Below are 12,184 nucleotides of genomic sequence, written 5' to 3'. Positions count from 1 at the left end.
GCTCCCTGCTGAGCACAGAGCCCGATGCCCACATCGCTCCCAGGACCCCAGGATCATGACCTGAGCTGAAGGCAAAGGCTTTAACCCACTGAGCCACCCAGGCACACCTCTTTCTTTTTTAAAGATTTTATTTATTTATTTATTTATTTGACAGAGAAAGAGAGATCACAAGCAGGCAGAGAGGCAGGCAGAGAGAGAGGGGAAAGCAGGCTCCCCGCTGAGCAGAGGGCCTCACACGGGGCTTGATCCAAGGACCCTGAGATCATGACCTGAGCCAAAGGCAGAGGCTTAACCCACTGAGCAACTTAGGCACCCCAACATCCAACTCTTGATTTCAGCTCAGGTCATGACCTCAGGGTTGTGAGATCAAGCCCCACATATGGCTCTATGCTCAGTGTGTAATCTGCCTGGGATTCTCTCTCCCTCTTCTTCTGTACCACCTCATGACCCCTCCCCATCTCACTCTCTCTAAATAAATAACGTCTTTTTAAAAACCAGAGCAAATTATTTAAATAGATATTTCTACAAAGAAAAGATACAGCTGGCCAATAGACATGTGAAAAAAATGCTGTCATTACTCATTGAGGAAATGAAAACCAAAACCACAAATGAGCTATCATTTCACTTCTATTAGGATGATTATAAGACAAGAGTTGGGAGGATGTGGAGAGATTGAAACTCAGGTATGTTACTGGTGAGAATATACAGTGATGCCTTTGCTGGAAAATAGTCTGGTGATTCCTCAAAAAGTTAAACATAGAACTGCCTTACCATATGACCCAGCAATTTCACGTGTAGGTTTATGTCATGAAATATCAAAAACGGACTCAGGGGCGCCTGGGTGGCTCAGTGGATTAAAGCCTCTGCCTTCGGCTCAGGTCATGATCTCAGGGTCCTTGGCTCAAGCCCCGCATCAAGCTCTCGGCTGGGCAGTGAGTCTGCTCCGCGCTCCCCACCCCCCCCACCCCCGCCACCTGCCTCTCTGCCTACTTGTGATCTCTTTCAAATAAATAAATAAAATCTTTAAGAAAAAAAAAAAAACAAGAAAAACAGGGACTCAAACAGACACTTATACATCAGTGTTCACAATATTAATGCAGCATTATTCACAACAGTCAAAAGGTGGAAACAACACAAGAGTGCATTAACAGATGAAAGGATAAACAATGGGCTATACCCATACGGTGGACTATTACTCTGCCACAAAAAGGAATGAAGTTCTGATATATGCTGCAACATGAAGAAAACTTGGAAACATGCTAAGTAAAATGAACCAGACATAAGAGGACAAATATTGGGGTACCTGGGTGACCCAATCGGTTAGGCATCTGCCTTCAGCTCCGGTCATGATCCCAGGGTCCTGAGATCGAGCCCCAGGTTGGGCTCCCTGTTCAGCATGGAGTCTGCTTTTCCCCCTTCTGCCCTTCCCCCTGCTCCTTCTCTCTCTGTTGCACTCTCCACTCTCTCTAGCGCTCTCAAGTAAATTTATTCGGGAGAGAGAGTGAGAGAGAGTGAGTGCTGAGTGGGGTGAGGGGCAGGGGAGAGGGAGAAGCAGACTCCATGCTGAGCAGGGAGACAGACGCTTAACAAACTGTGTTACCCAGGCACCCCAAAATAAAACCTTTTTTTAAAAAAGGTCAAATATATTGTATGATCTACTTATATGAAATATCTAGAATAGTCAAATTCATAGAGAAAGTAAATTAGAAGTTAGCATGGACTGGGAGGAGAGAATTGGGGAGTTACTATTTAATGAGTACAGAATTTGTTTGAGGTGGTGAAAAATTCTGGAACTAGAGGTGATGGTTGCACAACATTGTGATGACACAGTTTTGTTTTGTTTTTTTTTTAAGATTTTATTTATTTATTTGACACAGAGAGATCACAAGTAGGCATAGAGGCAGGCACAGAGAGAGAGGAGGAAACAGGCTCCCTGCTGAGCAGAGAGCCCGATGTGGGACTCGATCCCAGGACCCTGAGATCATGACCTGAGCTGAAGGCAGCAGCTTAACCCACGGAGCCACCCAGGCGCCCATGACACAGTTTTTAAACAACAATACACATAGGGGCTCCTGTGTGACTCAGTTGGTTAAGCATCCAACTTTTGATTTCGGGCCAGGTCATGATCTCAGAGCCGTGAGATCTAGGCCTTCGTCAGGCTCCGTGCTCAGTTCAGAGTCTGTTTGTCCGTCTTCCTCTGCTCCTACACCCCCTTGCGTTCGCGTGCTCTCTCTATATAAAATAAATAAAATCTTTAAAAAAAAAAAAAAAAGAGGGGCACCTGGGTGGCTCAGTGGGTTAAGCCGCTGCCTTTGGCTCAGGTCATGATCTCAGGGTCCTGGGATCGAGTCCCGCATCGGGCTCTCTGCTCAGCAGGGAGCCTTCTTCCCTCTCTCTCTCTGCCTGCCTCTCAGTCTACTTGTGATTTCTCTCTGTCAAATAAATAAATAAAATCTTTAAAAAAAAAAAAAAAGAATACCACATAGATGCAAGTGCCCTTTTCATCACATCACATCGGGTGTTCCTGATATCAACATGACAAAATGGTGATGTTAATCTGATGACTTAGTTAAGGTAATGTTTGCGAGATTCTGCCTTTAAAGTTCAAATATCATTCCCTTTCTATATTCCTTGGAAGCAAGATTACAAGTCTAGCACACCGTCAAAGTGGGGAAGCAGTGTTTAAGCACTACCTCCTATAAGGGAGAATATCTACATACATTATATGGAATTCTGTAAAGAAGATTTGTTTCTACTCCACCATTCAGTTATGTTTTCAGTCATTTAACTATATCAATATAGACACTTCTATATTTATTTTACACTTTGGATTTTAACCTAATACTGCACTATTTTATTGCTCAGATTATTCCATTTGGCTATTAGGGAACTCCTCAGGTTGACTTCTCTAACCTTTTGAAATTTCTTTCCTTTCTGGTATCACAAGATGCTCCGGACTTATTTTGTATTTTCCTTGACCCAGTTCTAAAAATCAGACATTTCGGCAGGGATCCTTGGTTGCTTTTATTGGAGAACAGTATTTTGAAACCAAAATCTGAGTACAAGGTGTGACCACTCCTATAGGAATGTCATTGCTTCTAGGCCCTCTCAGTGGACAGCCCTAGGTAATATATGTATGTATACTAATTTGTGTATGCATGTATTTCTGTCATTGTTTCTTTTTATCTACATATGTACTAAGTTAAACATGAGTTCATACTGATGTCTCCAATTCTAACCATTACCACAGGGTTCATTCTAGGCCTTCCTTCTTGTTTTCTTCCTGACAGTGAGAACCCTAGCTCCCAACATCCATTATACATTTATTTATTAAATGAACCCCAGTATATATGTAAACCGGTTTCAGAATTGTTAACCCATATATACCCCATGGAAAGTAAATTTACCAGCTAGAGTGCAGTGTTTATATACAGTATGTGGACCTTTTTCAACATGTGAAATTTGATTATGGACTGGATATTAGCTGATACTAAAGGATTATTAATTTTTTAGATATGATAATGACTTTGTTTTTGTTTTTTTTTTTAAAGATTTTATTTATTTATTTGACAGACAGAGATCACAAGTAGGCAGAGAGTCAGGCAGAGAGAGAGGAGGAAGCAGGCTCCCTGCTGAGCAGAGAACCTGATGCGGGGCTCGATCCCAGGACCCTGAGATCATGACCCGAGCCGAAGGCAGGGGCTTAACCCACTGAGCCACCCAGGCGCCCCTGATAATGACTTTGTGATTATGTAGCAAAATATCTGTTTTTTTAAGAGGTGCTTCCTGAGATATGTTGCAGTAGAATGATGTCTGAAATTTTCTTTAAAATATTTCAGCAAAGGGGCACCTGGGTGGCTCATTTGGGTAAGTGTCTGACTCCATCTTAGGCTCAGGTCTTGATCTTAGGGATGTGAGTTCAAGCCCCATATTGGGCTCCGCAGTAGGCATGGAGCCAAATAAATAAATAAGTAAAATATCAGCAAAGAAGACAAAAGAAATAGAGGGGGAAAGAATAAATAAAGCAATATGACAAAATCTTGATAATGGTGGAATTGGGGTAAGGATTCTGGCATGTGGGAGTCATTGTATTCCTCTCTACTTTTGAGTAGAAATACTTCATTTTGCAAAATGTTTTATTATTGTAAATTATATTTATTTTTGGTAGGCAAATTATTTAGTGAAAATGCATAAGTTATCAAAGGATATACAGTGAAAAACTAGACTTTTACCCCTTGTTCCTAGCCACTAAATCCTCATTTCCAAAGGCATTAATAGTGTTGCTTCTTGCATATCTTCTGTAGATCATTTATATATTTACAAATGTATGTATATATTCCATTTTCACACACACACAAATAGTAACATACTTTATATTCTGTTCTATACCTTTTTAAAAGCATTTTTGTAATTTCAGACTTACAGAAAATTACATAGAATTTCTGTTTACTTTAGTCCAGATTCTCCAAATGTTAGCATTGACCACATTTACTTTGTTATTCTCTCTCTATTATTATTTTTTTCTGTTCCATTTGAGGGTAATTTGCAAGCATAATGCCTCATTACTCCTAAATATTTCAGTGTATATTTCCCATAAATAAGGACATTTTCTCCCATAAATACAGTACCATTAACAAAATCAAGAAAGTAACATTGATATGGTACTATTATCTAATCTAGAAACCTTATTCAAATTTCACTAATTGTCTCACAAGTGTCCTTTATAGAAAGAGAAAAATATTGTTTTTTTCTATCCAGAATAATATGTTGCTTTAAAAAAATTAGTTGTCCAGGGGCACCTGGGTGGCTCAGTTGGTTAAATGACTGGTTTCTGCTCCGGTCATGATCCCAGGGTCCCGGGATTGAGCCCAGAATCTGGCTCCCTGCTCAGCGGGGCTCCTGCTTCTCCCTCTCCCTCTGCTATTCCCCCTGCCTGTGCTCTCCTGCTTTCTCTCTATCAAATAAATAAAATCTTTTAAAAAATTAGTTGTCCATTAAAAAAAATTAAAACAGAAATTTATAAATTGGGAAGTGAGAGCCTATTGCTCTTATCCTATTTCCCGAAGACAAACGTGGTTGATAACCTTTATATAAATCCTTCTATAATTTCTTTCAGTGCATATACCAACATACATATATGTTATACACCTCTAAACAAAAATCTGATATACACATCTACAATTTGTTTCTAGTTAAAATTTCATTTTTTTAAAAAGATTTTATTTATTTATTTGACAGACAGAGATCACAAGTAGGCAGACAGGCAGGCAGAGAGAGAGAGAAGGAAGCAGGCTCCCCGTGGAGCAGAGAGCCCGATGTGGGGCTCGATCCAGGACCCCGGGATCATGATCCGAGCTGAAGGCAGAGGCTTAACCCACTGAGCCACCCAGGTGCCCCAAAATTTCATTTTTATACATCATTCTTTTCCAAATTTGCATGTTTTGGTTCATTGTACCTTATTTAATTAATAAATCCCATATTGATGGACACAGTATTCATCAAATTTTAATTATTGAAAAACAAGCTGTAATAAACGTCTTCATGTTATTTATCTTTGAGCATCCACGCAATTATTTCTAAAAGTAGTTTTCTAGACACGCGATTGTTCATTAATTTTGTATATTTTATAAACATATCTTGAATCCACCATCTTTCCATTTTACCACTCTTGCAGTTTTTTAGAGAGGGAGGAGGGGAGAGAGAATCCTTTTTTTTTTTTTTAAAGATTTTGTTATTTATTTATTAGAGAGAGAACATGAACAAGCGGGCGAGGGGGTAGAGGAACAAATAGACTCCACACTCAGCACAGAGCCTGACATGGGGCTTGACCTCATGACCCTGAGATCATGACTTGAGCTGAAATCAAGAGTGTTAATCACTTAACAACTGAGCCACTCAGGCACCCCTAACCACTATTGCTTTCTTTTAGTCCCTCTTTATTCCCTGCTTTTATTAATAGCCTCCAAACTACTCCCTGCTTCTAGATCTGCCCAACTCCATTCCATCCTACCATTGTTGCCAGATCCAATCACTCTTCTGCTTGAAACTGCCCAGTACTTGAGAGCATGGCACTCAAGCTCTTCATGATCTGCATTTCCCTTTTATCTTTCAGTGTTTGGTTACCATGCACTTCAGTCTCATTGAATTTAAGTCACACTCTCTCACTTGTGTGCCTTTGTGCAAACTGTTTCCTTTGCTTGACATATCATCCTCCTTAACTTTTATTCATCCTTCCAGACTTAACTCAGAAATCACTTTCTCCAGGGGCGCCCGGGTGGCTCAATTGGTTGGATATCTGCCTTCAGCTCAGGTCATGGTTCCAGAGTCCCAGAATCAAGTCCTGTGTTGGGCTCTCTGCTCAGCGGGGAGCCGGCTTCTCCCTCTCCCTCTGCCTGCAACTCCCCCTGTTTGTGTTCTCTCTGTCAAATAAATAAGTAAAATCAATCAATCAATCAATCAATAAATCACTTTCTTCAGATGCCTACTCTGGCCTGTCCACAGAGTGGAGCTCCCAGAGCATCCTTTGTATATCTCTATCATGGCCCTGTCTCATTGTTTTATAATTGTTCAGTTCTTTCTCTCTCCAACCAGACTGGGAAATAAATAAATAAATAAACAAACATATCACTTTGGGATCAGTAATCCTAATTCTAGCCACTGGAGATATAACAAAGAAAAAAGATAAAGTCCTGGCTCTCATGGAGTTAGTGTTCCCTGGGGTTCTATTAAGGCAGTTGTATCTAAGCTCCTACTGTATCCCAGGTGCAGAGCTACATGGGAATGGGGGGAGGTACAAAGACATAAGAGATATTATCTATCTCTTTAAAAAGCCTGTGACCTAACAAGGGAATCCTTAAGTATTTACAACTCTACACACTACAAAGCAGAATATGTGATCATTTCAGAAACATTAATTCACCCAGTCAACAAACAATTGAGTACCAGCTGTATATGGTAACAGATATGGCTCTTGCCCAAGGTACTTACAGTATAGTAGGAGAAAAAGACACTTAAAAAAAATCTCAAGATAAATATATATCCATTAAGTATGTTACTGTCATAAAAGACAAAACACCTATAGCAATGAAAGCATGTGATTTGGGAAGGCTTCCTTGAAGACGTAGGAGTAGGAACACAGAGAAAAGAGAGGTCAGGTTAATTCGGACAGATTTCCAAATGAACAGATATTTAAATGAACCTAGTGAAAGTTTTCCAGGTGGAGGGAAAGCATCAGTAAAGACATCAATGTGGGAAAATACAGGGTGGTCCAGTGTGATTGAAGGGGAAGAGTGAGTGGAACATAAAAAGGGAAGGTGAGGAAAAGAGGAGGTTATGAGAAAAAGCTGGAAAGATGGATTGAAGCTTCTATACAAGAGTTCAGAATTTTATTTTATAAGCTAGTGGTTTCCTCAAGCAACAAGCAGATCCACTGAATTAGAATCTCATAATTTGGTAGTGAAATGAAGATAGGCCATTGCATGAAGTTGCCACCAGAGGGTACCATAGGAGAAGGTCTACCTGAGAAATTGAGAACTTCCCCTGTGCCAAATATATATTTCCTGGGGTAATTGTGGTGCTCCGTCAGCCAGCCATAGGGACTCCTGCTTTATATAATGGAGAACCATCAGAGGCGTCTGGGTGGGAGAGAAAGGTGATCAACCCCATATTTTATAATTCTAGGGACAGAATGAAGGGATGTACAGTCACAGGCAGGGAGATTAGTTGGTAGCCTATTGCAGTGGGGACAGAAAAGAGAGAAGGATTTCTGGAATAGGGCAACAGCTATGGGATAAGAAGACAGTTGTGAGACAGTTTTCAGAGGTGGAACCAACAGAGCTTCATGACCAGTTGGATATGGCGCTAAGGGAAAGGGAGGGGGAAAAAAGATGAAGGTCTCAGGCCTTGTTGATTAAGACCATGATGCTATGATAGCAAGATGCTATGGGCATAGCAAATGGGAACACAGGAGAGAAAAACAGTTTTGTCTGTAGCTGAGAGGAGTTTGGTTTTGAAATCAATGACTGGTATGACCTAATGGGGCTAAAACCAGGGCTCAGAGCTGGGTCCTCTATTCTCACTCTAAACACCCTTTTGAATATATGAATTGTAATTTTTTGGAAGTTTTTTTCTGCTCCTTGCATCATCCATGTTTTTTATTGTCTATGGATTTTGTGCTAGAGCTTTCCTCAATGTCCAATGATCCTTTGTCAGGGAATCCAAGTAACTAAGCTGAGGACTTCAGGAGGAAAGAGAAACACCTAAAGTGTCTGTATCTAAGGTCCTTGTATTATTATGCAGAGTTCTGCAGGGAAACAGAACCAATAGGGGACGATGGACGGATGGATGGTTGGGTGGAGGTAGAGGTTAGATAGAGGAGACAGAGTTTTATTGCACTTCACAGATACTGCATTTTTTACAAATTGAAGATTTGTGGGAACCCTAATGCCATTTTTTTTCCAACAACATTTGCTCGCTTGGTGTCTTCATGTCACATTTTGGTAATTCTCTTAATGCTCTAATTTTTTCATTATTATTATTATTATTAATGTGAGCTGTGATCAGTGTTCTTCAATATTACCATTGTAATTGTGGACGTTACGAACAGCTCCCATATAAAATGGCAAACTTAAATGCTGTGTGTGTTCTGGCCGCTCTACTGACCACCCATCCCCTCTTCTCTCTACCTCTCCTTGGGCCTCTCTATTCCTTGAGACACAATAGTATTGAAATAAAGCCCGCTAGTAACCTTAAATGGTGTCTAAGTGTTCAAGGGAAAGCTAGAGTTGCACATCTCTTGCTTTATTTTATTTTATTTTATTTATTTTGAGAAAGAGAGAGAGAGCACGCGCAAACTGGAGTCAGGGGCAGAGGGAGAGGGAGAATCTTGAGCAGGCTCCATGCCCAGTGTGGAGCCTGACACAGGGCTTGATCTCATGAGCCTGAGATCATGACCTGAGCTGAAATTAAGAGTCAGATGCTTATCTGACTGAGCCACCCAGGTGCTCCAAATGTATCACTTACTTTAAATCAAAAGCTAGAAATTATTAAACTTAAGTTAGGAACACATGTCAAAAGCCAAGATAGGGTGAAAGGTAGGCCTCTATACCAAACATGTAGCCAAATTGTGAATTCAAAGGAAAGTTGGGTTTTTTTTTTAATTCTTTCTTTTTTTAAGATCTCATATATTTATTTGACAGAAAGTACAAGCAGAGGGGGCGGCAGGTAGAGGGAGAGGGAGAAGCAGCCTCCCCACAGAGCAGGGAGCCTGATGTGGCTCAATCCCAGGAATCTGGGATCATGTGGCTCAATCCCAGGAATCTGGGATCATGACCTGAAATGAAGGCAGATGCCCAGCTGACTGAACCACCCAGGTGCTCCCAAAGAAGAGTTCTTGAAATGAAAAGTGCTACTCTAGTGAACATGGAAATGATAAGAAATCATAATAGCCTTATTGCTGTTAGTGTTAGTGGTCTGGATAGATCAAACCAATCACAACATTCTGATAAACTAAAGCCTAAGGCCATAACTCTCCTCAATTCTTTGAGGGCTGAGAGGTGAGGAAGCTACAGAAGAAAAGTTTATAGCTACAACAAGTTGGTTAATGAGGTTTAAGGAAAAAAAACCACCTCGATAACATAAAAGTGCAAGGTGAGGCAGCAAGTGCTGATGTAGAAGCCACAGCAAGTTACCAGGAAGATCCAGCTAAGATAATTAAAAGTAGCTACACTAAAGAACAGATTTTCTAGGTGAAACGGCGTTATATGGGAAGAAGATGCCATCTAGGACTCTCATGTGCTGGGAAATCCTTTGTGAGAAGATGAGTCAATCAATTGGCGAACTTCACTGTTGCCTTATTTTAAGAAATGGCCACAGCCACCCCAGCCTTCAGCAACTACGACCCTGATTAGTCAACAACCATCAACATCAAGTCAAGACCCTCCACCAACAAAAAAGATTATGACTTGCTGAAAGCTCAGATGATGGTTAGCAATTTTTTTAACAATAAAGTATTTTACAACTAAGATATGTACTTTTTTTTTTTAGACATTATGCTATTACACATAATGGACTGCAATATAGTGTAAATGTAATTTTTAAAAATTAAATCTGTGTTAGTCCTTTTTTTTTTTTTTAAAGATTTTATTTATTTGTTCAACAAAGAGCGAGAGTACAAGCAGGGGAGAGGCGAGAATAGGGAAAAGGAGGCTCCCCATCAGCAAGGAGCCCAGTGAGAAACTCAATCCCAGGAACCCTGGATCTTGACTTGAGCTGAAGGAAGGCAGACACCCAACAGATTGAGCCACCCAGGCACCCCTAAATGTAAATTTTATATACACTGAGAAACCAAAAAATTCATTTGACTCGCTTTATTGCAATACTTGCTTTACTGGAACTGAATGTGCAGTATCTCTGAGCTTTGCCTGTATAGATACAGGTGGAGGTCAAAATAGATACAGAGACAGAAACAAAGTTAGAGGTATTATGATAAATTGGCTCATGCAATTATTGAGGGCTGAGAAATCCCACAATCTGCTATCTGCAAACTGGAGACTCAGGCAAGCTGGTATTGTAATTCATTGAGTCCAAAGGCCTGAGAATCATGGGAGGCAATGGTTAAAATCCAATCCAAAGGCTGGATAAGATGAGAAGATGAGATGTCCCTACTCCAGCAGGCAGGTTTAAAATAGGCAAACAAGGACAAATTCCTCTGTTCACTGTCTTTTGTCCTATTCAGGCCCCCAACAGATTGGATAATGCTCACTCTGATTGGGGAGAGCAACTTGAGTTTACTGATTCGAATGCTAATCTCACCCAGAAACACCCTCATGAACACACCCAGAAATAATATTTAATCTGGACACCCTGTAGCCAGTCAAGTTAATATATAAAATTAATCATCACATGCCTGAGGTCCTTGAAGCAGGTCTTTGCTCACCATTATATTCTTAGCACAGTAAATAGTTGATTAGATTGGCTAAGTAGTTTAATGAAATTAATTACACCCAGTTACATACAATCAATTTCTACTAGAATTGCTTTCGCTATTAGTCTAATAAATTGTGTAGTTCTGGAAATTTCTTAAAAGACACATTTTCTTTTAGGGATTTTTATATTCAATATCAGTGATCTCCACACTGTAGCCTGGCAAAAGTTCTAAGTGATTGGATCCATAAATTTTCACCTACCTAGACTTTTGTATTTCCTTCCCAACTTTGCTATGCTATTCTAGTATGGGATATCACAGTTAATTACCATGATTTGGCGAAAAAGAGGAAAGAACAAAGCTATGTTTTTAAAAATTAGTCTTAAGGAAAATAATTAAAGGCATAGCTATCACCAAATTAGCCACATGTCATAGCTTTTGGCATCTTCACAATTAGGACATTCTTGGACTCAGGGCCCAGAAGGGGGTACTCTTTACAAAATCCTCGTTTGGAACTTAGAATTTAGATTTTCAACAATTGGCAGTAAATGATTAAAACTTATTTTGAAAATATACCTTTATTCTTCGGATTCAGTATGCAATGACTGTTGAATGAATATGTATTTATGAGTTTGTTAAAAGGCAAAATTCAATTGAGTAAATTTGAAGATATAGTTAACTTTATTTAGCAATTCATGAATCAGGGAACATCCCATTTAGAGAGTGGAAAGGGGCTCCATGGAGCTGTACAAAATGGAAGTCTTTCATAGGCAGATGAAGACAGAAAAAGGAATTTTCTACCAAAGAGTGGATTATTTCAGGCCAGGTTACCTTCCTTTGGGAGAAGGGCAGGGGGTCTATCAGGAAGATTTCCTCACTAGTGCTGATCAAATAATACCAGATTGATTAAAGTTCACATTGCTGGGAGAGGCTGAAAATGCAGTTAGATTAGATATAAAGCCTTGGTTTGCTGACATAGGGCTTAGCACAAGTGACTCCATTTTGAGCCTGTTTTCTTTCTTTTTTTTTCTTTAACAAATTCTTCCTATATGCCAAGCACTGCTTTAGGCACTAGGGATATAATGGTAAAGAAACAAGCAAAGTTTTATTTGTTTGTTTGAATGAAAAAATTTAAACGTGTACAACCCAAGTTACTCCTATCTACCTACTATCCATCTTAAATAATATCAATTCATAGTTGACCTTCTTTTATTAATAACCTACCTTTCTATCCTTCCCCCTATATTATTTTAAAGTAAG

Source organism: Mustela erminea, chromosome 5, assembly GCF_009829155.1.
Source record: "Mustela erminea isolate mMusErm1 chromosome 5, mMusErm1.Pri, whole genome shotgun sequence".
Lineage (NCBI taxonomy): Eukaryota > Metazoa > Chordata > Mammalia > Carnivora > Mustelidae > Mustela > Mustela erminea.
This window is presented reverse-complemented; position numbering follows the sequence as displayed.